The sequence below is a fragment of the Zosterops lateralis genome (assembly GCF_965231275.1).
Source record: "Zosterops lateralis genome assembly, chromosome: 5".
NCBI classification, from domain to species: Eukaryota; Metazoa; Chordata; class Aves; order Passeriformes; family Zosteropidae; genus Zosterops; species Zosterops lateralis.
Window position 1 is genome coordinate 66,177,487 of NC_139766.1, and position 27,374 is coordinate 66,204,860.

The window sequence follows — 27,374 nt, forward strand, 5'->3', positions numbered from 1 at the left end:
CTGACAACATGCCTGTCACCTTGCTCCTGAAGTTCCAGGGGAGTTAATTTTCAATACTGACTGGAGACTTAGTTGTTCTGTATTTCCTAAACAGCACAGACCAGTTGCTGTGCCATGGTATAAAACACAGAACAGAGTAAGTCAGAGTTTTTTCCCATCAGTGATCTGCAGGCCCCTCAGGAGCTCAGAGACTACTTCTCGTAAGTTCATAAAAAGTAATCACAGTTAGCAAAGCTACTGTCAACTGGCATTTATTATACAGAGGTATGCAGTTCTAGTGGGTTAATATGATGATTTTTCTTCTAAATAATTTAAGTAATATTGTCCATTGTAAAAGACTGAAGAATCACCAGAAATGCTATTTGTTCCACTTCCTGAATTCTTTCCAAGAAGTTCAGAACAGGCTTCTGAGAAGAGCTTAAATGTGAATGGGCTCTAATTTCTCAAGAGGAATGACAGATACTTTCCTGTCTCAAGCTCCTTGGATTTAAGGCAGCATTTTTGTTTCCCTTTACATATATAGCCAAGTTTATATTACACCTTGTATTTTAGGAAACATTTCTCTTGGGAGCCATGTGAGGCCATACATTTAAGATAACATTGTTTTCACATTTAAGATAACGTAAATGTTTTCATGGTACCATGAACGATGGGCTGTGTTTTTTAAAAGTACCAACTACCTCCATTACTGGAGAAAACTCCCCAGATGTGAGTCCTCTGTGCTTCACAAGTAGCTAACCCAGTCTCTACAAAAGGGAAACACAACTGGAGCAAAGATGCTATTTTGTCTCTGAGTACAGTGTATCCACAGACACTCCTCTGGAATAATAGGCTTGTATGTTTTAAAAGGAAATATTAAAAACAATCAAAGGGCTAGGATCTGGAAGAATAATTTTGGACATGATTGGAAAACAAAAAGGAAGGGTTACTGCTTTAGCACTACAGGTATGAAGTTGCATACCAGTATAGCTATGGTCACACAAGAGAGAGTAGTCTGCTACCTGCACTGACTGAACATCAGGGTGATGAAGAAAATTATGCTGTGAGTAGAGTCAGTAGAAGTTTTGACATCAGCCTTTGTCTCTAATAGGTATTTACCCTCTCAGCCAAGCAGGAACTTGGGTACAATAAATAACGTCATAAGGCTCTGTGCCTCTCTCACTTATCTTTTTATCACTGTTATCATTTATTCCAGGAACACTCAGAGAATGTGTATCAGCCTTAGAGTTAGGCTTTGTGCTAGCACACAGCACTTCTGGTCCCTTCTCCAAGTTGTTTCATCAGATATATTCACTCATACATTAGTTTTTTGTTGGTTTTTTTTTTTTTTTTTAATTGTGTGATTAGTTTCTTAATGTCTCCCTCTTGGATTGGTAATTTTTTAGCAGATGCACAAATTCAAATAAAGACTATGTGGCCTTTCAGCACTCTTTTCCACCCTTTTGTGGAAATCTGTTGCCGTAGTAGTGGCTAATAAAATCTTTCTTCCTTCTTTTTATTTTGTTAATACTTTTTTTACAATTGAAATCTTTTCCACTAGTTCATGCAGTCCTCACACATGAAGGTGGAGCTAACAAAGCTGAGTTTCTCCTCACTGTCAAATTTAGTCCAAGAGTATCACTTAAAACTCAAAACTGTTCTTTTGCTCTTTTGGCTCCAGCTCTCAGGAACTTCCCTTTTCTCTTTTTTTTTTTTTTTTTTTTTTAAGATTAGAGAAGAAGAACAGCACAGATCCAAATCCGCACTGTCAACACTAGATTGTACGTAAAGAGTGGGATTTTCCAGAGAGCTTTCCTATCTCCTGTGAGAGGTATTTTCTAGAGCAGAGCTGCAAGACAGATGCACAGTTGGGCCAATTCCTTTTGAGGTCCATTTTGTCTCTAGCTGGTCTAATCACACAAGCAAGGGGTAAAAAAAAAGATTTTGATTCATGCATATGTAAATCTATACTACTTACAAGTTGCATAAGTGCAATATTTTTAACTCCTGCAGAAATAAAACTTAACTCAGCTCCTGTATGGGCCTTACAGGAACACAGTTGTCACAGTTCTGTCCAACCCAAATACATCATTTATGGCAATGTGGCACTTGACCACTTCACAAAATTACACACAGAACCCCCCATCAATTGGCACTTGGGCTTTTTTGTCCTCATTATCTACAACTACCAAATTTTGCTGTGTCTGGATTAGGCAGGTCAAAAAGGCTAAGCTCAGGTAGTAAATTATTGCCTTTGACTCTGAAGCTGAGGTTTACAGCTACCAGGATTGCTTGTGAGAGTAATTTGTTTATTCATAGTCCATACATCAAAGATGTGATTTCTCCTGTGCTCAAAACTCCCATTCTTCTGGTTTATAGTTCCTTTGGCTTATTGAGATGAAGTCATGAGAGATCACTAACTGGGTGTATGGGCCAGTACCCCAGGAAGGAGAAGCTGTGCCAGTGAAGGATGGGGATGAAAAGGGATGAAAATGAACCCTCAGAGCTGAATTTTATATTTAGCAGGCTTTCAGACAAGGCTCATGCAGACAGACCAGTGTACTCTTTTTAATGACAAAACTTGAGAAGTAGAGATTATAACACTAATTTTATCTGTGGGTAGACAGGGGCATGCAAAGGTTATATCACTCACACAAGTCACATGTTAAGTCAGCATTAAAACCAAGAATAGAAACCTGAAGTAATGCCTCTCAGTCCAAGGTTTCTAATGATTAAACCATATCCTCTCCTTTGGCCTGGTCGGCAGCGCAGAACACAGTACAAAGTATACCACCATGACATTTTGCACATAGATATCTTCAAATCTTTTTGCAAGTCAGACACAAATCATTGCATGGATGTGCAACTGCTGACACTGTGCATTCACCTGGAAAAGGAAGCAGGGACATGCATGCCCAATAGGTAAAATTAACTACATTCCAAAATCTCAGAGTATGGCTACTGAAATCACATGTTTCCAAATTATTGCAATTGAAAAGCGGAAGCTGACAGGAAACCAGTAGAACAAGAAACTCCATGGAACAACTGGAAACAGACTTGCAGGTCTGCAAGTTAAGCTGGATGAAGATGAGGCATCACCTTTAAGGGAAATAACACAATTTTGTACATGATGAGAGAAGTAATTAGCAGCCGAGGTAATGCCCTAAGGATTATGAAAACCTCAGGCAAGTGAGAGTTTAGCAGCAACAGATCAAATCTCAGCTGAAGTATCTACACGTGCCTATCTGGCAGCTCATCAAGCAACATTACAACAGCTAATCTAAATGAACTTCAACATTAAATTGTGTTTGTGCAGGCAGAAATCACGTAGTGAAAGAAAGGTGCTGTGACAAGACTTGTGGAAGAGTTCAAAAGAATCTGATTACAGATTTTCTGATTGCAGAGTGCAACCTGATAACTGGTTGCTAGAAGTGGAATTTATCACAGAAGTAAAAAAAAAAAAATCAATTTTTTTCAGTAACAGCTTAGTGCCAAAATTACTTTTAAAAAAATGCAACTCTGGATCTTTAGGAATCAGAAAAATATTAACTCAAAAAAGAAAGATCAGCTGTTCCAATTGCTCTGAGCAGTTTGTGATAACATGTCTACAAAGAGCAGAAATCCTGGAAGTAACTTCCCATGTGGTCCTTTTGGGTTCCCTTTGGTACTTGATGAAATCACCAGAGTCACTTTTATTTGTGGTATCTCCTGGGACAACTTCTTCCAAATGCAATTACTCACAGTTCATTGCATTTAGAGCTGTTTGCAGGCCATGAAACTGAGGTCTGCCACAAGGGCCAAGAAATCCTACACCCTCCATGGCAAAAAGCAAACCCAGGACAATTAGCCATAAGTTACAATGCATAGGAGGTATTCTGTTTATCCTCAAGAGGTATAAATAAGCCCCTCTCCTCAGTTTCCATGTTTGAGATCCCTCTTAGGGCATGTGGCAATAATTATTTCAATAAAGAGCATGTTTTCTCCTTAAATAATCAGAGGTTCACTGATTTCAGATGCACTTGTCCTGAAACCTACTTCAACTATTAGTTATTTAGCTAATTTAGTTGTTTGTAGTAAACAAACCAAAAGGGTGTAAAGAAGTGATCACTACTAGATAAAGGAAATCCTAGTCAAATAGGCAACTTGTTTATTTCAGCTATTTTACTTTACCAATTACATTTTTAGAAATTAAGTTATTCAGTGTTTAACAAGTAGCAAAAATTGAGAGAACAAAACCAAATATCTTTTTCTTGTGGCAATATTGATTGCTGAGCTTTTCTACAAGTCCCATTGTGTAAATAGGTACGAAAAACAGTTTGGGATGTTTTAATCAACGTCAATGTTATAAAAGCTACCTCATGGACTTAGATTTCACTACTGTTTATGTTCAGAGGTTCAAACAGGACTCAGAACAAGAGGTTTGGAATATTCAGCACAAAAGAATGTTTACAGACTAGGGGAAAGCTAAGCCCTTATCTAACCCCCCTCCATTTCTCACCCCCACAAAGAGGTGGGCAGCTATTGGGATAAAGAGGACAGTTTCTGCCACATATCCATGGGTCACATGGCAGAAACTGCCCTGAGCTGACTGTCATCAACACATACCCAAACCAACACAGTTCTCACTGCCACACTTTCACTTTGCTAAGAGCTTATCAGAAATACACACCCAGTAAAAAGTCCCCCAACATAGGAAAAGCCTCCGTGCCCTTATCAGGGAGAAAATTATTATCTCCTTTGCAAATAAGATACTGAGACATAATTGTAAAGAGATACAAATAAAAACTGCCCCTGGCAAAGCAAAGAGACTCGAATTCATGATTCAGCCCTAACACGTTACAGCAGACTAATCCTTCAGTGCTGTTTGAAACACACACAGTATGAGGGGGAAGTTGCCCTTAACACTGCATTTGCAACTGAATGTGTCTAACCCCAAATTTCTGCTCCAGACACCACCACAGCAGTGAGGGTTACAGGAGGTGGCACCATTTTTTGAGCATGAGGATATCCAGAGGCAGAACCCCAAAAACTGCTGCAGGGTAAATTTTCAGGGCTCAGGGTGCAAACAGCCCTCGAGTCATTTCATACCATTTATACCAGTAATTCTGAGTAATTCTTTTTTTTTTTTTTTTTTTTTTTTTAATTGACAAAAGAGTTTATTGCTTATTTAGAAGTTACAGCATCTTTGCTCAAAGGTGAGACTGCCACAGTTATATTTAACTAAGCACAGCGGGAAGAATGAAGAAAAATTGGGAATCAGATCATTACTCTGGTTTCTGTGAACTTTGCTTTACTAAGCAAAAAAAGAAAAACCAAAAAAAAAACAACCAGCAAAAAATAGTCTCTGACCTTCCAGAACAACATTAAAAAAAAAAAAAAAAAAAAAAAAAAAAAAAAAAAAAAAAAAAAAAAAAGTCTGATCTGCTTATGTGGGCAGATTTTGGCACAGAGTAAACACCCATGTTTGCTCCTCAAATTGCACAAGTCAGAAAATATTCTCTCTGCCTTTCATCTAGGACATGCTTTTAAACCATCTCACATTTATGTCTCTGTCAATCTGAGGCAGGTTACTTTCTTCACATGCAAGAGTAAGAACTGGGGCAAAGTAAATGTGCCAACTGCCTGTAAACTGGTGTCCCTAAAGGGACATCCTGTGGTGGGCACACAAATCCTTACATAACTGCCAAAATCCCAGTTCCAGCCTACTCAGCCCCTCAAGCATTCATCCAGCCACAGCTGCATCTCTGCCCTCAGCCAAAGGTAAAGGTGAGCCCACAGTGCTCAGATCTCTTCTGGGAAAGGGCCCAACTACTTCAGATAGAGTCTCAGGCCACAGCACATGGAGTTTACAGAAGATAAGTTCAGGAAAGCCTGACAGGGTGCCAGTCCCGTGGCAGAGTACAAAGTGTACTGGCACTCTGCTGTGGTGCTTTGGGTCAATAATGTGTAAAAAAGCACATATTGACTGGCAGGCTGGACAGGCCCACAGAGAGAGCAAAGGCATTTTTCCTCTCCTAGCATGTTGACAATGGAGCCCAGAGCCTCAATTTGTCTCTGCTTTCCTTTACATGTTTATCTTCTGCAAGAGCTGCTCCCGTGGGTTGTCTGGGGGTCTCTCTCTTTTCTAAATAAATTAATTAAGCATCCTTCATGTCTTCCTTAATTAAACGTGAGAAAGGTGCATTCAGTAGTGCCTGACACGAGGTTTAGAAATCCTACATCACTTATTGGCAGGAGTTTGACTTCAGGGAAGGAAATCAGGGATAGCGAAAAGGTCCCACACCTTGGACACGGCAAAGAGAGCCCAAGATCACTGGTTGTGTGAGCCCCAGCAGTTCAGGAGAAGGGAATGAATAAGTATTGAAAATACTGGCCCCAGTGTGTAGGCCCTTCATTGACCAAGCTGGTTGTCCTTCAGAATGCAATCAACATCACCTGGTTAAATGTTTTAAATCCCTTAATGTTGCCAAAGATCGTCTAAAATCCTGAATTCTATTTTTTTCCATGAAAAAAAAAAATCAGTCCAGAAAATCAAGCTACAACATACACACAAAATCCTTTGCTACTCCATACACACATGCTTTGTTTTCACAAGTATCTCAAAGCCTGGAGATCACCAAGCCCAGCTAAGGAAAGAAGACACTGATACTTGTCTGACTTTAAGAATTATTTCCATGTCCTTAGAGTTTGTAAGCAACCATTGAAACCAAAAGCATGAGATGAAAGTCTCTTTTCTTTGTGAATGGGTATTTATGCCCCTAACTTTCGTGGAGCTAGGCTTTTCCCCAAGCCTATGTTTTATAATTACAAAAAATTCTATAAAGCCATTGCCATTGGAACTGTATGATATTTCTTAATAAACTGATGTATCACACACAACACATCGTGCCCTGATTGAAAACCACCATCTCAACCTCAACATCCAGTGAGGAATTAGTTGACAAAGGGTTTAAAAGCTGCATGTCATTTCCGACATAAGCACCAAATGAAATCCTACTTTAAAAGGTGTTTGCTGATCCTAACTCTGTTCACACTTCCCAGCAGAAAAACAGACACTTTCAACCCCATGAAAAATAACACTTTTGTTCACATACTACATACATGGGATACCAGCTAAAATAGCTTAACTTTTTTGTGCTCTAATCTCTATTAATAATTCCACTACATTGATCTTACAGTTCACTATTGAGAAATCATTTTGTTTCATATACAGGAAAATCTCCTGTATTATTATATTATTCAAATATTTAGGCCACAGCTAAGAAAAATAAACAAATAATGCATTTTCTAATAGATTTGGCAAGTGGAGCAAGTTAAAACAAGGGACAAAGACACTCAAGATCCCAGGCTCCAGAAGGCTCATCCCAGCAGAGTCCCATCTAATTGCCATTCTGATTGGACTCTATGATCTCAAAGGTCTTTCCCAACCCTCCTGATTCTATGATTAAGTTCCTAAGTTTATTACACTGCTTGACAGTGCCAAAAAACCACAAGGAAAAACCTCAAGGAAAAGAAAAACCACCTTCGCAAACAAGTGAAGTTGCAATTTTATTTTTTTTTTCTTTTCAGTGAGGTTACGTCACTTATCTCTTGGGTACAGATGACATTCATAACCACGTGCCTGGACCACAGCTAAATTATCACTTTCCCCTAAATAGTCTGAGGGAAGAAAAACAAGAATGCTCTACAGGAAATTAGGAAGGCTTGGTCTTGAGCTTAATTTTGAAAATGCTTTCAGTTGAGCCTCCAAATATTTTTTTTTTCTTACATCTTTTCATGTACAAAAGATTTATCATTTGTGCAGGCAGGCTCAGGAGCTGCATGTGGAGCTGCCCAGCTGCACACAATGTGGGCACAGCACCTGCTGCACTAAAAGGTCTCTGCAGACAAGAAGACACGTTCCAGCTATGCAGTGCAAGTATTTTAAATGGTCTCCACCCTTTAGGGGAACCTCTTTTTGCCTTTGTGGAAAATACTTATTTTAGTGGACAAGATCCTGCCCACCTGGATTCAGGTGCTATTAGTGATCAGAAATTCACAGCCAAATTCACAGCAGGTAGTACCAAAAAAGCATTCTAAGATTTCTGCAGCAGAATGTAATGACTTCATTTTAATAGGTAAACATGATGAGCTCCACAAATGACTGCTGAGGCATTAGACATCATTAGTCCCACAGAGAAAGCACTAATGTCCTGCAGTATCAAATTGTTTATCACTAATTTACAGAGGCTGAATCCACAAATACATTTCTATCATTTTGCAGTTGCCTAATTAATTACATATATTAAGCAAATTAAACTGAAGGATGCAGCAAGTACTCCCAGGGCAACCAATGGCTGTGTCACCAGCAATTTGCTGCTTTTGCATTCAGAAGCACTCACAATTTTCTTTTAGTGGCAAAGACAATCATAAAAGGATGAAAGAAGGAATCTCACTAGTGCAGCAGAAATCAAAAGAGACTTCTATTGCATTGAAATTAGTGAAATAACTCCAAGAGAAGAACTTTATAAACATGTGCAGGGATGAACATGTTCAGTCCTTGAACCATGTTGTGCCTATTGCACATATTTTGTGCCACACAGAGAATAGAAGCAATGAGTAAAATATAACCAGTCATTTACTTAGACTGATTTTTCATGGTGATTCAAAATCATCTTCCAAAAATAATTTCTGATACTTTTGGAGCTCTATTTAGATTTTTAAATATATATATATTATTTGCATTCTTTTTTCCTGTACTACAAGAGCACAGGACATTTGAGGAGCACAGAACATGTTTTTATCTTCACATACAGGAAAAAAAAAACAGCAAATCAACCCAAAATGTACCCAAATCAGAAGGAAACATACACAAGGGCAATCCCACAGCTATTTGGTGGTAAATTATAAACCACAATGCATCCCTTAGTGGGTGTGCAGAATGTGTGTATATCCAGAGTTTGGAATGTCCTCATTTCCTAACATTTTTTTCCTTTTATTTATCTGTGGAAGAACTGCTGACTGCCACATTTGATAAGGAGAAGCAAACTTATTCTTTGATGTTTTAAGTGTGACACTTAGGAATGACTAATTTTTCTGTTCTGGTATTACAGTAGCAGTTCTGAAAGAAAGCAGGCATAAAATGCCTCTACCCATCTTTTTAACCTCAGTTTTGAGACATGATTTTTAGAATCTTTGTAGAGTACTCTGAAATCTTAAATACGCCCCATGATACAAGGTCAAAGCCCTTCTACACTTATTGATACCAGCATTTGTACTTTGAATTAAAGGTCAAATAAATCAAACTACTTAAATCCTACAAAACTAAAAGAACTCTTTCATTCCATATCTTCCAGACCCTCGTAGTGGTTTTACTTCAAGGTCCAAATCTATGCCAAAATTACAGTAAACCTTTCTTAAATGAACAGAAAGGCCTCTAATAAACAGCACAGCCAGTAAACTAAAGAATTCCATTGATACAGAACATAGCAATAACATTTTCAGGGAAAGTTGCTTGTAAGATAATACAAAGCTCCAACCACCTAAGAAAACAATCTGCAATTTGGTTTCTTACTTCAAAGCAGGAGATGGCTGTAAAGTTTTTCTAGAAAAAGTGCACAAGCTTAAACCCAAAGTCTGATTTTCCTTCCTAGGAATAGGTAGTTAAAGCATAACAGTATTTCATCAAAATATTTATAATCTAGATGGTCAAAGTAGATAGCACTTTTCAAAGTATCTTTTCACCAGAAATCACAGGCCAGCTCTGTCTGCCAAAACAGCCTATATGTTCCCTTAAAGGTTACTCTGCTGCAGTTAATAAAGTTTCCCCTTCAAAATTCTTCTATTAATTGAGGAGAGCCTGTCTTGGGCCTTTTCATTCGTTTTAATCCTTATTTCCTCTTCTCCTGTTCCTCTTGGATATCCTTTATTTTGTTTCCATTCCTGGCAGCTGCTCCTTTCAGCAACTTCCCTGGCACTTGGACTCTGTTGGCTACTCAAAAGCATCACAATGTAGGCAGCCTGGGCTTGCTTGGATGGAACAGGCTCAAGTATTCTCTCTCTCTCTTTGGCATCTTTGGTACATGTCCAGAGCACTCGCTAGCTCTCTATCAGTCACTCTTTCATCCAATTTATCATAGCCCAATTGCTGTTCCAAATCAACCAACATTAATTTTCCCCAAAAACAGGCTGTTTTCTACATCTGTGCCTCAGGACACTCCCATTTCCAGCTCATTTTTTTTCAGGGAGCACATGGTTACAGAAGCAAACTGATCCCTAACTCCGTGTGCAACATAACACTTGTAAATCTCCATCTTAGCATCCACAAGCACTTTGCAGATTTAGCTTTTAAAAGTCTCTTAAACTCTAAATACATTCATCTGCACACCAACCTGATTCTCTAAAGAGTCTAAAAGACTAAGATTAAAGTCCTCTGAGTACACAATTATTCCTATTCTACACAGAGCTCCTTTCTGAAACAGAAGACACACCAAGCATTAGCTTCTCCTCACTTCTCAAGGCTCTGGTTTTCACCATCCCAAATGCAGCTGGCAAAAGACCTGTAAACGCAGATTTCTTTTCACGGTATTACTCATCAAAACCTTTCAGTTCCTTCACCTGCCAGCTGCGCCACTACCTGTTTACCTGGTAGAATGCTTAGGGTTTGGGGTTGACCACTACTTTTATCCTAAACCACATCAGACATGTGGAACTCTTCATAGAGATAATGCTGAAGTGACTTTGTCTTTTGCATCATAAAGCTGGCATTTCCCAGAGTGCATTTTTCTCAACTATTGGTGAGAAATAAAGAAAATTCACAAAGTAAATCAAGTTTGCTAATTTATCAGTAAATACTAATGTTCATTTATACTTTAGGACTACCTCCTTGTAAAAGTCATCTGCAGAAACAGACAGAAAGCAGCAGGAATCAATCTTGGGTTTTTTGGTTAGTAACAAACATTCAGAGGAAAACCACAATGGCACAGTTTTTGAAAGCATCCGTGCTATGTTTTGAGCTGTGGCAGTGTCATGCTATCCATATTCTTGCTGTTTAGAAAAAAAAACCTCACAAACAACCCAAATAAACAGGAAGGATTTCCTCTGGAAAAACTCTCTGGAGTTCTATGGTGCCAGTGAGTGAAATTCAGGTCTGCAAGTACAGTTCCATTAAAGTCATCAGCATTAAGAGACAGTCTTCCTGCACTTCAGAAATGTGTTCCTTCTACACAGATAAGAGTCCCTTGAGGTTATTTTAGTAGTGAAAATAAGGTCTACTGCTCTTTTAATTCACCAAAGAACATCTGTGAAAGAACTGATTTCTATTTCACTCTGGTAACCATCAACAGAATTTCCTACTAAAATTCTGTCCCATACATCCAAAAAACCAAGATTAAACAGGTGCTTTAAAGATTAAGAAACCAAACTACTGTACTGATGGCCTGCATTTTTCAGTAGGAAATATTATTCTGTGGAAAACCGCACAAAAATGCAAATATTAAAGCCTGTTTTTAGGACTCACAACAAACTTTCAATATTTTTCTTTTAGGTGGAAGAGAACACAGCATAACTGAGGTTATTCTTTCATTAGCAAGTCGTGCAGCACACTCAGAGCAAGTCTGAACAGCAAAACATGTGTAGCTGTAAATTAAAACCTCATGCTTACAGGTGTTCCTGGAGGGAAGGAGAAATGCTTTATACTGGCCTGCCCTGCCCTGAATGACCATGAGCAGTTAAAGCACTATAAATCTGCTCCTGTAGCCTGCCTTTGGTTGCAGTTTAATCTAAGAGGAACTCAGTTTGTGCTCTCCAAGACAGTTTGACAGCACAAACCAACCAAAGGCAGAGAAGGAGGATGAAGAGACTCCTGTCCCAGGACATGCTCTCTCAGAACCAGCACATTAGCATATATGCATCTTGTGATGATCAGCAGAAATACTTGAGGGAGAAACCATTTAAGAAAACCATAGAAGGTTTTCTTCTAGGGAAGAAATTCTCATTTTCCATGAGAATTCTGTCCTTAAAAGCTCTCCTTGATTTATTAATTTAAGTAGCTTTACAGGAATATTACAAAACCTGCTAACTGTGGAGTAATCATTTAGGAAGAGGGAAAAAAAAGCCAAAATGTCAATTTAGTATTAAAGCACTTAAGGGAAATTTAAATGGGACAGTGGTAGAAAAAGTAAAGTTGGAATAAAAAGTTGCATTTCTCAGACATTTTTTTCTTTGAAAGAAAAGAAGCTGTCTGTAGCAGTAGGACACAGATATTTTCAAATACAGAAATAAATACAGATGCTGAAGACTAAGTGAACTTCATATCTGTATACAGGTCTAGATTGTCTCAAGAAGAATGAGAAACAGGTTCTGCTTTTCACATCACTAAAACATCAAGGAATTCTCCAAGTTGTAGTTCATTCATCATTACATCTATCTACAGTACATCTCCCAGTAAGTCTGACCATCCAACATTTATCTTCACTAAACTTAAGGGATAAAATAAATCAGTGTAATTAAACAGGAATTCTGACAGACTGAGCCACTGCCATCTCATCTCTCTAAACTGAACCCAGGCCCATGGACCTGGGCACAGTAAAGATATTAACAGTATGAATTTCGATACCAATAGGCACTGCTACTTTTTGATGTTAATATCCACTGGCATTGCTACCCATTGATGCCTATTAATTTCAAAATTGTGATATTGACAGGCATTGATATTTATACACATCTTTACCTTGTGATATCAATAGGCACCAATACCTTTATTTTCTAATGTCAGTTTCAATATCTTAGTGTATTGATGAGTAAAGTTATCAGTACCTCCTAATTTTGAAAGCAAATTTCAATATTAGAAAGCATCAAAACCTATTTCAATATGAATTTTGATACTAATAGGCATTCAAAGACTAAGGTATCTATTTAAAGGAATCAATACTTTTAATATAAATGTCTGTCAAAACCAATCTCAATACTTTTAGGCACCCATAGCTATCAATTTCAATGTTGATTTTTATATTTTTAGGCATCGATACTTACTGATACCAATAGGTATCAAAAGATAAGAATTAATACTTATCAATTCCTGTAATGATTTTGAAACCAATAGGCATCAATAGCCATTGATAGGCATGAAAATCTATCAATTTCAAGATCTACTTCTTTCAGTAGTCATCTATACCTGCCGATTTTGATATCAGTAAGCATCTGTACCTATTGATAGTGATACCTTTCAAAAGCAAGAGCAGTTAATATTTATAATTTTTTATATCTACTCACAGGTAAGTATTGATACAGTGATTTAGATAAGAATTGACACCTATCAATATGATACCTTTTGATAGAGATACTTATTGTTATGGCAGTCACCAGTAGACATTAATACCAACTGATAAGTATCAGTACCTATGAATCTGATACCAATTTACTTTTATACCCATCAATATCAATCAATTTAAATAACTGGGTGTATTAAGAGGCATCAATTCCTATGGATGTTTACATACTGGCCAAAGAGCCATATGTGAAGCTTTGGTATGTAGGTTACAGGTTGTATTATTTGGTATGGAGCTTGTCCACTTTTGCTGTGCTTCCTGGAGCAAAAGGTTGAAGGAAAAGTATATTAGGTGTGCAAAATCCTGCATTTCAAGGTTCAGGGAGTGTGTATAAAAATCAAAGTCACAGATGCACGGGTGATTCGTTAATAACTGACCCTTGATATTTAGACAGAGGAAAAATATGGAACAGTTGTACTATATCATTATATCCAGAAATTCTGAGGAATTTGAGCATATGGCTCAAATTAATTTGGTTTTCTTGGAAGTCAGTTTCTTTAAAACAGGTTAAGTTTCTCTAAAGCATCTCTCCAGATAGTTCAGTTTCAGCCCATGGAGATGATTCCTTCCTTCAGGTTTTGGAGAGTTACTAGTTCTACCTAGATTTCTCTGCACGGGTCTGGATCCTCTGCCATGCCCACAGCTTTATTTCTGAAGGCTGACAACACAGCCATCCCTAGCCCTTTTTTCCTTTCAGCTGCAAACATCCTCCCTCTGTCCCACACATACCCCCAAACTCAGCAGGGCGAGACAGACACACTCCCACAGAGCTGTCTAAGAAACTGCAGTGCCACATGGAAAGACAGTTGTATTTACTGGCATTGTTTCTAACTTTAAATATTTTGTCAGCTCTAGATTTGCGGTTTAAATTTGCTTATGTGACTACAGAACAAACAATAGCTACAGAAGCTACTGCTTGCTCGTGTTATCCTAGCAGAGATGAGTGCTGCAACGGGAGTATCAGCATGTGTGTTGTCACTGGCACCTCCTGAAGAGGCAAGTTTTCAAAGTTCACCTCTTGCCTGCTGGAAAAGGCTAGGATGCCCAGACTAACACTCCTTGCTGGTGGTAAATGTCACTGTGCTATCACATTACCACATCTAGTTTAAAAAAGTCTGACATTTAAAAAGATAGGAGCTTGGAAATCTCCTCTCAACTACACCACGGATGCAGGACTGAGTGGCAAGGAGAAAACACTCTAGAAATTCAGACAACTTTCCGTCAGCACTTTTGGTTTTTCCAAAGGTATTTTCCATGCAAATAGTGACTCTGCTCAAATCCTATTACTTTAAAAACACTAACACAACCACAGCTTTGAGAAGCACAGCTGATGGCCAGTACTGAATCAGGGAATTCAAGATGGATGTAAATACACCACAGCAACACCTGCCACACCAAACCTGAGAATGGAAACTGAGTGGCCCCCACCCTTCACTAAAGTCTGTCAATATAAATGAGATCCAAACATCTGTGCAGCTGCTTCATTAAGAGAACAGTCATGATGCAGATTTTCAATTAAAACTGGAGCAATTTTCACAAGTTGTAACACAGCCATTTCTGAATATTTAGATACAGAGACAGGGTGATGCTCTTTGCAAAAAAACAAGCTGGAGGAGTGGCTCAAAAGACTGAGGGCCAGCGCTTTGGCTTTTAAGTTATTTCTCATCACTTCTCAGCCTAAAGTGAGCTGTTCAGCAGCTCTAGGAGGCTGGTGCTGAAACACCTCATATCTCCTTCATACTTGATTTAGGAGGATCACACTGGATCACAGCCTGGCCTAAGGCCAAAGCATCTTCACCAAACTGCTCAAAACTTTCTGAACAACAGTTATCCTTCAGGGCTTCACAACCTAAACTAAGGGTCTCTCCAAGCACCCTCTGTCTTCTCACAAGTACTCCACCACCACATTAACCTCACCTATGAGTACAGTGAGACACGAAAAAGAGAGAGGATAATTTGCAGCTTTTGGGTGCCCATTTACACCACAGGATGTGTTACAGACCCCTCCTGTGACTCTTGTACTGGGTCTGTCTGGGACGGAGTTAACTTGTGAGACTGTCTTTACCTTGGTCCATGGTTTGTTTGTTTGTTTTTCTCTTGGTCTTCCCAATCTCTCCCTCATCCTACTGAGGGAGGAACCAAGTGAGCTGCTATGTGGATGCTCAACTGCTGGCTGAAGTCAACCCACAACAGTCATAAAGACATACACTTTTATCATCAAGCTACAAGAGAGGTGAAGGAAAGCTTGACAAAGAGCTGTTAAAGCAGCAGCCTTAGCAGAGCAGAGGGAAAATCAGTAACAAGGACTCATGCAGCAGCCATCTTGGGTAGGAAAGATAACACCCTCCCAGCAAAAGTCCCTTCTCTTTATCCCTTTTACTGAGACATTAACTTCTGTGCTGTTTAACACCAGTCCCCATACACATTCACAGAGAGACTTTGTGTAGCCCGTGCCATAGAGAAAGGAGGTAGAAAATCTCCTATTTCCCAAGAATAATTGATAAGTGACCTCAGCACAACAGCAGCCTCTTTGCTGGGAACCTGTTCAATCCCTGCAGACTAGGGAGATCCAAAGAACAATGTGGGCTCCCTCCTTTGGCATTCCTTCTCATGCACAAGTCTGCCTACACCTGCATCCCAAACTGTGGTACTGCATGTAGTCAAAACCTTGTTTGGAGTAATGGCCTGACAGCACACAACAGCTCCTTCTCCCTTCCCCATCCCAAGAGACTTATACTTTATGCTGTCTTTGAGCTCTTTGCTGAAACTAGGAACCAACACAGCTCCCAGCTTCCTAAAACAAGGGAGATGACTCTGTCCTGCACAGCATTTCTGCAGAAGGACTGTCACAATTACAGATAGTCACATCCTTGTGGCTCCCCTTCAGGGGCTGACACAGGATGGGTGACACAGCAACTCCTGATGTTGAGACATGCAGAGGAGAGAAGGGTTACTGCAATCCACCAGCACTTCAACCAATAATTGCTTTGTATGTCAGAAAAGTGGTACTTAATCTTGTGTTGGTGGGTCAGGGACAAGCTCCTCAAAGTTACTGCCCTGTGGGCGTGAGAAATGGACTGCATTGGAGGCTCTCAACACAGGAACTTCAGAGAGTTGTGCTCTTGCAGCGTGCATTAAACAGCTCCCCAACACTGGGGCTGAGCTAGGTACTCACTCAGAGTAAGGAGAACGAATTTCTCAGATAGCTGTTCCATGCAGGGATTTTCCCACAGCTGATAGCTCTGAAGGTGTTTTAAAAGTATCAGACGAGCAGTGCACAGATTCTTCACGGCTCTGAGCCCAAAGCTGTAAGCCTACCAGAAAGGTCAGGCACTGACTTCCCCCTGTTCCTAGAGCAATACAGAGCAGCTCACTTTGTGGGGCTGGGATCCAGGGCACTGGCACAAAGGGTCACTGACTCCAGGACTGGCTGGAAACATGGAAGGAGGTATTTCTTGGCCTGTCCTTGCAGAAGCCTTCTATGTGGAACTGGGATCCTGGAGCAAACTCCAGAATAGCCACTCTCTGGACTCCTCTACATGGTGCCTCTGTCAGATGTTATTCTTGAGCCCTTCGAGGGCTCTACCTTCATTTTTTAGCTGGTTGAATTCCTCATTGCTTGCCAGTATCCTCTTTCAACAGCCATCATGAGATTAATGACTTCCAGATTGACAGCAAGATACATTCGATGGCACTAAAATCCCAGTACTTGCACAGTTCAAAGACTGTCAGATCTTTAGGGGCCCCACAGCTGCAGGTTTCTGAATTTCACAAGGTAAAACAGGCAACTATAGACTTGGCAAAAGGTGTTGAACAAAGCAGAGAAGGGATTATACAAAGTGGAAATTAAGAGGAATGCAGCAAGGGAAGACAGAAAGAGAAAGATGGGCAGTTACAGAAGGAAAAGGATTTCAATTCCAAATAGGTACAGATGAATCAGAGGAAGGTTTCTTCAGGATGCTGTGAGAGCCATGAGCATTTAAGATCCTCATCCTGACCCTTCTGTATTTAGTCTTTCAAGATAACCTCACGGTGGCAAACCCCAAACTGAAGGTCCAAATATGCTCCAGTGCTGGAGCATATTTGGACCTGAACTTCCAGGTCAGATCCTTCCTAGAGGAATCTAGTTGTTTCTAGATCCTTTTGAGAACTGAATACACATGCAGTAAATTGGGACAACCAAGGGCCTTTTTTTTAATGTTTTTTTTAAAACCACACTCATATTTAAGATTCAGCTGCTAATATAGACACAGCTTTAGTCTTCCCATTACTCTTCTAAACCTTGGCCATGTATTTTCTCTCTTCTGCTTTTACCAACAATTACCAATGCGTAATTATTTTCTTGTATTTAGATCTGGGGAACCCAGTATTTGACATTTACAAACGTTTTTATCCACCACTAAACAAACTACACCCATTGCCTAGCCAGGAAACTTCCCTCCTCCCCATCACCACAGGTGTCTAAATGTTTGTTTAACCTCATAGTCTAAAGATTAAATAGACACAGAAGCTGATGTAAAGATCATGGTTTCTATTGAAAATAGCTAAAGCCTAAAATTGAGGATTGCACTCCCTTTGTACAGGTCATTGGATAAACAGAGTATCCATTTCTTGGAGTTCCCATGCTTTCAGAATAAAAAAAAAATGCCTGAAATTATTTGGGAGAGGGGGCTGGAACAAGTTAGTTTTACACTTTGTTCTTGGAATCAGGGTTGAAGAGAAGGTATTAGGTAGTGTAAGTACACCTGTAAAATCATTGCCTGTGCTGTACATATTGTAGACAGAAATTAAGATTATTTCATCACCTTTGTGGGAAAAAAAAAAAGCATCTTGAAGTTTCAGCACAAAAAAATGAAAATCAATCACTGTAAATCCTAAGGACTGTGCAGTGCAAGGTACATTCTCAATTTTTTGGTGTTGAACTAGGAAGGGTCATGTGCAATACCTGACCTACATAGTCACAACACATACACATACAGAAATGCTCCAAAGCTTTTCAAGGGCACAGGGCTCTGGAAAAAGAGCAAAGAAGGACCATCCCCATAGAATTTACCTGTCTAGTACAAATCTTCCCAAAACTACATTATTGGCTATAGCTCTTGTGCACAGCGCACCTGAGAAAACCTTTAATTGCAAAGTGCTACTGATCTTCTTGTGGATTTAGGAGCCTCTGGAAAATGAAAACAGCAAGATGCAATTCAGCAGCTAATAAGAACACACACACAAAAAAAATCATTCTCTTAATAAAGCTGAAAAGCTCACATAAATTTCAGTGTCCTTGAGATACTGTAACTGCACCCAAGGTCAGTTCCAACTGATGTTGGTCCCACAGGGAGTTTTTTTAACTGCTCTTCACTAAGCTGGAGTCATTCCTACTTTTCATGCCAATAAATCATGGTATTCATGCAATCAGCTAGAACTTGCTGTGGCCTGGTATTCCCACCTCATCATCATATGGGGGTCTAAAGTAATTTACATAACAAGCATAGTACAGGCCAAAATATGCTAAGTGAGTCTTGCCTAATTATTTTGTCCAGAATTTAGACTCATGTTCACTCAAATTCAGGAAGTTAATTTTTCATAGCATTTACTTCTAGCTATAGTTAGATTCAAACTAGTAATTTCCAAGCTCTTTTGCAAGCCAAGGAGAGACTGACTGTAGTTCTAATACCTTTTCCCAACAGCTCACTTTAAATAATACACCTTCTCCATTGACCTAGGAGAGCCCCAGGAATCTGAAGGAAAATTAAAGAATCAATCAAATTAACCTTTTGGCCCTCCTGCACTCTCCCATTTGCTTACCCACTCTTAATTTGGGATTTCTACATTTCTTTGCAAATTCATTGCTTCCAGCATTTCTTGGGACTTTACTACTATTATTGTAACTTGCCCAGTCATCTGCATCGTGTTCCTAATTGTTTGTCTTTCTTGTTAAATAACTCTTCAAGGGAAATTCAGATTTGCAGTTTATACTTGGGAAGACTCTATCTACCAACATGCAGATTTTATCTTAAGATGCTGCATTTCTACTAAGTTCCTTCTAAAAAATGTCCAAAACACACACGAAAAGGTATGGGACTGTAAGAGAAGCACACACACACACACACACACAAAGGCAAGCCTATATCATTTACAAACAACAGAGTTGTGTTATTTCTTCCAGTAATGAGACTACCACAAAGTCTTGTTTATTCTGCAGCCTCCTAAACTTTGGGTGTCAAATGCCATGTACTTTTACCATTTTTTCCCTTGCAATGGTCTCTGTCAAATAATCCTGAAATTAAAAATTAAAAAATAAAAAGAAGATATAAGAGAATAAAAAGCCCTACAAGGCACTTGTAGTTTTTGAAACAGTGTATTGATTTAATATTAGAGTTATTTCAAATACTGTGAGCCATCTGGAACATTATGGCTCTGTCTTGCCTGCCAGAAATGCGTTTCTTTTGTTTATTCACTAGTAGAGACAGTTTCTAGTCTACAGAGAGTCTTAGTCTTATCACTAAACAAACCAGATAGTCAGTCATGAACAAATGAGTACAGTGAACCCTGTCCTTAAATACCCCACAGCAACAGCCTGCCTCCCTTGGGATTTCACAGTGGGTGGTTCATCTATCACAGGTAGGCAAAGCTTGGAAACACATTATTGCTGCTGGGGTTTCTTTCTGCAATCCTTTCTTTCTACAAAGGCAAACCCTGGTACCTGAGAACTTGTAATTCCTAGTGAATTTTCTGGAGGAAATACAGACTCTATGTAGAAGGAAAAGGATACCTCAATTCAGATGTACTTCAGTATAAAAATGGGGGATTAAACCAAGGTCTTTTGTCTTTCCTCTCAAGAGAGATCTAAAAGTATGTTAATATCATATGATGCAAATACCTTTTGTGTATGTGGTATGGGTGTAACATCTCTGTTACTCACACTTAAAGGAAATGAAAGAGTTCTTAAACCTCAGAGCTTGTAAACTAATTGCTTCCAACATTATTAGGAAGCACGCATGGAAGGAAATTCCATTTCAAAAGGAAAACAAAAGCCAAACACACCTCACCTCAAAACTATTCAGCCCAGAAGTTTGGCAGAACCCTTGTGGTACCATTGGCCAGACACAAAGTGGAGCAGCCTTCTTCTACCAAGCCAGTTGACATCTGTTTGCCCAAGACAAGCCTGTCCTGCCCTGACATGTTCTCTGCTCTCAGCAGCGTCCTGGAGGCCTGATCTGATAACTCCCAGAGCTCCGAGGAAATGTGTCTCACACCAGAGCTGTAATCATGCCATGTTGAAGCAGATGTATGTCCTTATCACTGTTTGCTTGTAAAGCAACAAAGTAATTTACTCTTGCCTAATCAATCTCAGCTGTTAAGAGTAAACACATTTGCTTTAGACATGGTCTTATTGCTAAGCTACTTTACTGCCTTTCTCTCTTTCACCTCCTTTTAGGATATAGGAATATTGCTTCACTTTCACACTCAAAAATCAGAACAATTCTTTTTTCTCTTTTCTTCCAGTAACATCCATGCAATAAATTTTTGCACATTTATTTCCTTTTCTCTTTAACCCTCACAGTTTTGTGCGCAGAAACTTAATAAAGTAAAAAATGGAAGGGGGGCGGGGGGGGGAAGTGATATTTTATTGAATTTTAAACTTGCATCTACAAGATAGAAAAGAAGGAGCCAATGGATTTCTGCTCCAAACCAGAAATATGGTGACAGCTACAACCTAATCAGCATTTTGCTCTGCCATTGGACTGGCAGAGGTTACATCCTGCAACTCTCAGTTACAGGTTCTCCTTTGCAGGTGAACTACTATATCCCCAGTTCAAAAACCACTTACTAAGTGAGGTAGCATCAGCATCCCATTTCTTTTTAAATACATTTTTGATCCTTTTTTCAAACCTCTTCTGGCCATGGCATTTAAGGCACTTATTTTTGCCAATTAAATCTTAAAAGTATTTCAGAAACTTGCTTTTAAAGTATTTGGGAAAGGTATGCATCTACAAAAACCAAACCAAACAACTTCTTGGTACCAAACCACGAGCAGCTGAGCACCAGGACAGGAATCCCACTAAGAGGCAGATGTGCCCTCTCTGCTGTCACCTCCCCCAGTTTGGGGACTTGCCCCTCACTCCCTACAAACTAGTTCTAGTTTATTGACTCTTAGGGCACACTAAAAGGGCCATTTGTTCTCCCTAGCTGAGAGAAGACTAAGAGGACCCTGGTGAGAGATCATAAAATTGGCTCCATTCTCACTTCCAAGAGCAGTGGTTTTGGATGTTAATAATAGGAAAACTGAGGGAGAAGATTATCCAGAGAAGCCTGCATGTAAAACTATTCCCAAAGTGCATCAGAAACAGAGCTGGACATGAGAGAAACAAAGAGAGGGAGGGAGAGAGAGAGAGAGAGAGAGAGAGAGAGAGAGAGAGAGAGAGAGAGAGAATTTGGATTTGACCAGGCAGGAAGATAAAACAGGCAGTCTAACACACAACTTGGAACCATGGGCAAATTAACATATAGGATCATGACATCTTCATGAATTACCAAAAAAAAAAAAAAAAAAAAAAAAAAAGAAGCATAAAATAAGGTTTAAAAGCAACAGCATTAAGAACTTGTGTGACATGAAAGTGCAGTGAAAGAAAGGAATACGATTAACAGTGAAATAAATTTTGAGTTTGGAAACAAAGAGTTTTGGAAGCTGAATTGTATACATTACATTTTTCCAGTCCTTGGGACTAATAATTTTAAATCTGCTTATTTGCTGGTACGTACTTGACAAAATCCTGCACATATAACACTCTAAAGAAAGAAGAGAATAAAAGATAATTGCCCCAAACTTTCATTCCAGATGAAGGTATAATAAAGACCTTCCCTCAAGGTGACACATCAGTGAAAGCCTGGTATAAAAGGTGTGGTACTACAACAGCCAGAACACTTGTTCTGCCTGAACAAATGTCTACAACAATTTGCAAAGCTAGCTATGCAGCCTTATTTTCCACGTTTAAATTAAAACTTGCAGTGGAAAGTCTTTTTTCAGTTAAATCTGAATATAAAAGTATGCAATTTAGCAGTAATTCTGGTAGTTTTCAGTTTAGATATAAATGCAGATTCTCTCTCCTGGGTCATCATCAAACTGAAAGGAATTGTGTCACTGAAGAACGTGATGTACTGAATAATTGGAAATGCTCAGTTGACAGCCCTAAACTACAAGTATAGGTGGTTTATAATGATTAAAGTAGACCAGCAAAATATATTTCCATTATAAACTAAGCCTTTCCAAAGAGACAAAACTACGATGATAAAGAGGCCAATGTGGAATTAATCAGAGCTACAATGGCAATACCAACATTTATCTTCAGGAGATGATGGCTGAACTTGTCAAATAACAACGAGCAGAGAGTTCCTTACTGAGGGTAGATAAGTTCTACCTCTACAAACTGAATATTTTATAATCTGCTTATACAGCAGCTCATCCATACAGCTGTCCCTTCATTTTAAATCCACCTGCTGTTTTAGCTGTGCAATAAAGTGCTGAATTCCATCTTCAGGATCAAGAAGGGTGAAAAACACACAAGTCCCTGCTCTTCTGAAACTAAAGGTAAAGCAAACTGTTTGCTTTTCTTTTAACTAAGTGCTCTTCCTTCGCACCCCACTTCAGAAACCTCGTGGCAGAAAAGGAGAGAGGCAAATTATTTGTAGTAGCCACATGATGCAATGCACTGCATGATGTAACTCTATTACAGATATGATGCTGAAACCCTTTCCTCTAGCTGGCAAACATCTCCATGCTAACAGACCCCACTGTGTCCAGCTGGGCAGAAGGGTCAGGCTATGAACATCCCATTGTAGGATCTATTGTTTTCCAGCGAACTGTGCCTTGTCTATCAAATTAGTCACTTGAAGAAATGAAACAGTTACTTGGTGAAATGACTCTTTCCCCTGGCTATTAGACAAAATGTATTACATCTCCAGGCGTATGATCAAATGGCTGAGAGTTTGACCTAAATTTACTTACTGTGCTAAACAGCCATAAGAGAAGAAAAAAAAAAGAATTACGCCTCACTGCCTACTGTCAGCCACAAAGAATATCTATCGGTCTGTAACTGCAGATGAAATGCAGTTTTGTAGTTTTCTGTGCCAGCTTTTTGGAGCAATTGCAGGAGGGCAGGTGACAAAAGACATTTCAGAGAGTTTAGGGCTTTTTCTTGTTGTTTGGTGTTTTTCTTCCTGGAAGCTTTATGCTAACTGGTTTTGCACTTTAGGGACCCTAAAATGGTATGTTTTAGGGGTCCTTTGACTAAGCTTTTGTGGAATTTCCACTTGAGACAGATGCAAGATGAATCCTTACAAAAATATCAATCTCAAAACAGCAGAAGTACAAACAGATCATAGTCTCACACATTTGCTACACCAGACTAAAGACATGTGCACTTTTTAGAAATAAGCTTTCAATGGGAGGAGGGGGCATTCTGAAATTTCACAGACTCCCTTGATTTCCAGAGCACCTGCTCAAAGCTATTAATATGCAGCCATTTGAAAACAGGTTGAGTTCTTTTATCATTATGTCATTTAAAGGAAATCTGGCAAAATATTACATTCAGTTAACAAGACTGAATATTCCCAATTGAAATTCAAATGGTTTGGGCATCCAACTGTCTTTAATTCTTTTATAAATAGATATCCATATTCTAGTAACAATAGTTTTTCAGTCCATAACAGCCTTGAACATGTGGCTCATGGCCATTTTGAGAAGTTGCAGGAGATGAGAAAGAGGGCTAAAGGAGTGGTTTACACCAACAAAATAGGACTTATGTGCAAAGCAGAACATGTAGGTGAGTGTCTGTGCAGTCTCCTTCAGACGACAAGAAGTAACCTGCAGTTTTATAGGGGAAAAGAAAGAGAATTAAGGTATAAACACCAGTGTGTGGCAAACCTGGATGCCACAGCTCAGAGGGGCCCAAGAACTAATATGAGTAGGGACTGCCTCCACCAAAAGCAGCAGGACCTGGGTTCTGTCTGTGAGATCAAAGTGTCTGGCTCAGTTTAATGGAAGTACTTATACTATGCCATGTATGGAGGAGAGGCCACTGCAGGACTAGAGGCTTTCTCAGGTGACACCACCAGCAGAACAGGGTAAAAAAGAACATAAAAAGCAACTTCTTGGTTGCTCGGGAACCACAGCAACATGCTTGGATAGCTGTGTGCAAGAGTGTAAAACTTGTGAGCTTCAGGGACTGCCCTTGCAAATGCCATTTAAAATATTGTCTCTCCCAAGTGTAGCTTTGCTGTTTGGTCTGCTGCAACATTCAAACTGACAAGTTGCATTTAGTGTCACAGGTGGTTTAACTTGACAGAAATGTAACATAAAATAAGTTTTGTTCATCTTCCTCCCTTCATCTCCAGCTTTCTTTTGGCATCTCTCATCAGGCTCAGCAAAAAGAGTTTGTTCTTGGTTATTCCTTTAATCACTTTTCATTCACAAAAGCTGCTATCATAGGACATTTTTAAATTTTTTTTAGGTTTTCTTCTTTGTTCTTATGTGAAAGTACCTTTTTACAAAAACAAATGCCTTTTATCCTAGAAGAAGAACCAAGTTTATTCCCAGTCCAAGGCACAGCCCAGTTTTATATCACAAGATCAAGCAACAGGACATTCAACAAGAGGCAGGGTGAGGGGGAGAGAAACACATCCTGACACATTGAGAGCATGTTGACAAACTTCTTTAAACATCAAAAGGCTTCCTTCTTTTTGCAATTCATTTAAAGCTTTTGCTCCAAGGTTTCTGAACAAACTCTCCACCGGCAGTCCCTCAAGGATTAGTTTTTGAAAATTATAGCTCACCAAAAAAAAGCACTGCTTACTGATAAACCTTTTCTTCTGCGAGTCAAACCAGCGCCCCCCTCCACCCCCCATCCACTTTAAAGTCTGGAGAAAATGAGCACTGGAGTCAGTATTTTAAAGGCACTTGGAATATATTTCTGGTGGTTCAAAAATGTCTCAAGCCAACCCTTTTTTCCTTTCTCTGGAACCTGATGCAGTGACCATTTCTCTAATATTTCAGATTATGAAATCTGGATAACAATTCCTTGTTGCCAGCACAGGGAAGTTCTCTCCACCTGCCCCAGGCCCTTCATCCCTCCTTCCCCCCCTCCCAGAATCTCTGCTCTTCATATACCAAATAAAGAACTGCAGCCAGAGACAATGGAGTCACAGCTAAGCTGACAAACTTCAGGTTATACAAAAGATCTCCTTACAAGCTATGCCAAGCACTATTACAAGCAAAGCCAGGAATCTGAACCAGCAGCCCTCTAATTCTCACTGCCTGCACTGTATTCCTACCTTCAGCAAAAAAATCCTTCAGGGCAGCAAGAATAGCAGTAAACCTGTCATTAACAGCCACGGTGCTGTCACATCAGCACCTCTCCTGTGTCAGCCACAGTCTTTAGCTCAGCTGTTTGCCTCTTTGGGGACAACTTGCCCTGGCTGCCAGGAAATACAGTGTGTTCCCTCATAAGCTTATACAGAGCACAAATAAACAAAACAGCCCTATTATATGGGAAACTGTGTTAAGTTTTAAAAAAAGAAGCCAAAAGATGCCTCTGTAAACAGTCTTGTATATTAATCAGCAGGGTAGAACTTACATGTAAATAGATCATGTGGAACAAGCCACTGTGATTTGTTTCCTTTATCTCCTCCAGCACTGGGAAAAAAAGTTTGTTTTCAGCATGTGCCTGCTGTAGAAATGTGTTTCCAAAACACATCACTGGAGTCCTTGAATCACAGCCAAACAATTGGCTGAACCTCTAGAAACCTACCAATCATTACCTTGGGCAATGGCATCCAAAAGCACCAAAAAAAGATCTATTTTTTCATGTCTCATCAGCCTTTGTGCCATGTCAACACCAACTGAAAACAACCACCAAGAATCAGGGAGCATATCTGTTCAACAACAGTCCTAGGTGCTACTCATTAGCTAAGAGCATTTGAAGAGAGAGAAATTTTATAAAAGCAACTTTTCAGTACAGTCAAAGCATTTACACCCCAGGTGAGTTGTTGCAGTGCCTAACTTGGGAAATTCTGATAAAGTAACACAATAACACAACTTAAAAGAAACTTGCAGCATTGAGACAAGTTTTGAGATGACCAAAATTGTTGAAGCTTATTAATATCTCTGGCCACCTAAAATACAATGGCTAAGAGGTATTGCATGGGAGTGACTTGTGAAGTAACAACAGTATCAAAATTTACTTGGTAGCATGGTTAAGAGGCAGAAGAAATAAAAAGTATGAGCATCTTCAAGTCACAAAGCTCCACAGTACTGAAATCGGCAGGAAATTATTTCATAGTGTATGTCGGAAAGCTCAATTACCTAAGTACACTCAGAAATCCAAATTAATCTAATAAAATACTTAAACCACTAAATCCTCGTGTAGGTACTCTCATTCAGAATTATGCTGGATTTTGTGTTGCTCATCCTGAATTCTTTTTAACAATTAACCTGGAAAAATACACTTATAACCTCCATTCTTACAATTATTTGCATAGTAAGCCCAAAAGAAGCAAAGGTGTGACTGAGACAACAACAGCACTGTGTACCTGAATATAAACCCCTGAAAAAAGAATAGATACAGACATATGTATGTGTGCTCCCCACTAGGCATGCTGGCTTTCATGGCATTACAAACTAAAGACAGATAAGCTATATAAAAGTTGAGTCTCCACAATCCAACAAAGATCTCTTTACATATCCAGTGCTGACAAAACACTGATTTTTTTTTTTTTTTTTTTTTTTTTTTTTACTGTGGAGTAAGCATCAAGATCTCTAAAACAAACCAGCACCACCAGCCACTGGACTTAAATGTGCAATGATGCACATCTTCACTGGTGATGAATTCACAAAAACTTTGTATACCATGTGCAAAAATAAATTACAAGTCCTAATCAACAAATAAGGTATATACTCAATATGGCTTGTCAAATATTAGATGTTTTTAAAAGGGTCTGAGCTTTGTCTCTTCCTTAAATCAGAACTAATTTCAAATAACTCCTTTAATAAAGCTTTAGTAGCCATGAGTTGCACAGAAGACAGAGGAAGCTCTA

The 27,374-nt window shown here is 39.2% G+C and overlaps 1 protein-coding gene across 1 annotated transcript in view; it reads right to left on the minus strand.

Moving 5' to 3' along the window:
- Window positions 1-27,374, minus strand: part of JADE1 (jade family PHD finger 1) — a 116,595-nt gene that overhangs the window by 46,308 nt on the left and 42,913 nt on the right. The gene's annotated exons all lie outside the window — the stretch shown is intronic.